This window comes from Belonocnema kinseyi, chromosome 6 (assembly GCF_010883055.1).
Source record: "Belonocnema kinseyi isolate 2016_QV_RU_SX_M_011 chromosome 6, B_treatae_v1, whole genome shotgun sequence".
In the NCBI taxonomy this organism is placed as follows: domain Eukaryota; kingdom Metazoa; phylum Arthropoda; class Insecta; order Hymenoptera; family Cynipidae; genus Belonocnema; species Belonocnema kinseyi.
Genome location: NC_046662.1, coordinates 30,470,231 through 30,473,248, shown reverse-complemented (window position 1 = coordinate 30,473,248; position 3,018 = coordinate 30,470,231).

The following is a 3,018-nucleotide window of genomic DNA, read 5'->3' as shown; positions in this document are numbered from 1 at the left end:
TGTCGCGTGACTTTCTTTTCATTGCGCAAGCTCGAGTTTCAATCGATTGAGGTTCAAGGGAAGCTTTTCACGTCCTAAATTGAATCAGACAGAATTATGATCTTGAAAGTGGAAACTAATGATTTTTTGATCTGGATAGATCGAAATTGACTTTACTGTAAAGAAGCTAAAAAAATCGCAGTAATCCACTTGCAATCCACTATTAATCATGGGTAATCTACTTGTAATCCAGAATAATTGAAATATTTAAAAGTAAATCATTTATAATTTGGAGTAATCCACTTATAATCTGTAGTAAGCCACATGTAATCTACTTTCAATCAGGTCCCACTGGGCACAAAGTTTGGCGACGTCTCTATGACATCGTTACGATATCTTTACGACATCTTTACGACATCCTATGTCTATGTCGTTTCGGTGTCTTTGAGATATCGTTAAGACATCGTCAGATCATACGACTTATTTACGAAATCGTAAAGACGCCTTAACGAAATGGACATAGGATGTCGTAAAGTTGTCGTAAAGATGTCGTAACAATGTCGTAAAGTCGTCGCTAAATTTTGTACCCACTGGGGGATAATCAACTTGCACTCCACCATAATTTAATTATTACAGAGTAAACCACTTGAAATTCGGAGAATTCCACTTATAATTCGGAGTAACCCACTTCTAATTTAGAGTAATCCACTCATGATGCGAAGCAATCCACTTATATTTTGAAGTAATCCTATTATAATCCGCTGGTGATCGTGAATAATCTACTTGTACACCAGAGTAATTCAGGTAATCGGAGTAGTGCACTTATATTTCACAATAATCATCTTGCAATCAGGGGTAATCCACTAGTGCTGCAAAGTAATATAAGGTAGTTGGAGTAATCCTAGCATTTCAGGTTAATACACGTATAAGGTGTATTCTTTCACTTGTTATCAGGGGTATTCCACTTGTAATCCACTTGCAATCATGGATAATCAACTTGTCTCCAGAATAATTTGATTATTACAGAGTAAACCACTTAAAAATGGAGAATTCCGCTTATAATTCGGAGTAATCTACTTTTAATTTGGAGTAATCCACTTATGATTCGGTACAATCCAATTATAGTTTTGAGTTAATCTTTTGTAATCCACGGGCGATCGTAGATGATCTAATTGTACTCTAGAGTAATTTAAGTAATCGGAATTATCGACTTATATTTTACAGTAATCCACTTGCAATCAGGGGTAATCCACTAGTACTCCAGAGTAATTTAAGAAAGTTGGAGTAGACCCAGAATTTTGAAGTAATACCCCTATAAGTTATAGTAATGCACTTGATCTCGGGGGTAATGTACTTGTAATCCACTGGTAATCAGGGGTAATCAGCTTGTACTCCGAAATAATTTAATTATTTCAGAGTAATCCACTTATAATTCAGAGACTTCACTTTAAATTCTCAGTAATCCACTTATAATTTGAAGTAATACTATTGTAATCCACATTTTATCGTGGATCATCTACTTCTGCTCCATATTAATTCAAGTAATCGGTGTAATCCATTTATAATTTGCAGAAATCCCCTTTTAATCACGGTTAATCCACTTGCACTCCAGCGTATTTCGCGTGAGACTGAGTAATCCCAGCATTGCGTACTTATATACTTATAAGGTATAGTAATCCACTTGCACTCAGAAGTAATCTACTTTTAATCCACTGGTAATCAGAGATAATCAACTCCTAACCCAGATAGACCTAATTATTAAACAGTAATCCTCTTAAAATTCCGAGAAATCCACTTATAATTCGGAGTAATACTATTTTTCTTTACTTGTAACCAGGGATCATTTACTTCTAGTCCAGAGTAATGCAATCATTAGGAGTAATCCACTTATATTTTGCCGTAATCCACTTGTAATCAGGGTTAATCCACTTTCCCTACAGAGTAATTTAAGACTGACTTAGTAATCCCAGTACTGTCGAGTAATGTATTGATCTACTTGCAATCCAGTGGTAATCAAAGGTAATCAACTTGTATTTCAGTATAAGTTAATTCTTTCGGAGTAATCCTTTTAAAATTCGGAGGATTGCACTTATAATTCGAAATATTTCACTTATAATTCAAATTAATTCGATTGTAATCCTCTTGTAATCAGGGGTAATTCACTTGTACTCCAGAGTAATTTAAGAAAGTTGGAGTAGACCCAGAATTTTGAAGTAATACCCCTATAAGTTATAGTAATGCACTTGATCTCGGGGGTAATATACTTGTAATCCACTGGTAATCAGGGGTAATCAGCTTGTACTCCGAAATAATTTAATTATTTCAGAGTAATCCACTTATAATTCAGAGAATTCCACTTATAATTTGAAGTAATACTATTGTAATCCACATTTTATCGTGGATCATCTACTTCTGCTCCATATTAATTCAAGTAATCGGTGTAATCCATTTATAATTCGCAGAAATCCCCTTTTAATCACGGTTAATCCACTTGCAGTCCAGCGTATTTCGCGTGAGACTGAGTAATCCCAGCATTGCGTACTTATATACTTATAAGGTATAGTAATCCACTTGCACTCAGAAGTAATCTACTTTTAATCCACTGGTAATCAGGGTTAATCAACTCCTAACCCAGATAGACCTAATTATTAAACAGTAATCCTCTTAAAATTCCGAGAAATCCACTTATAAATCGGAGTAATACTATTTTTATGTACTTGTAACCAGGGATGTGCAGTAATACACTCATTAGGTGTGGTAATCCACTTGATCTCGAGGGTAATTTACTTATAATTGACAGTAATCCTCATCTAATCTAAAGTAATTTAGGTCTCATTTGGTGTAATCCAGTTGCACTCTGGATTGATACAAGTATTTCGTAATAAGACGGATCTAAGCAGTTGAATCTACTTGTACTTTGGAGTAATTCATGTAAGTTGGATTAATCCACTTATAACTTGTAGTAATCCACTTTTAATGCGCTGTAATTTACTTATAATCCTGATACATACGCTTTTAACCTGGAATAATTCAGCTCTA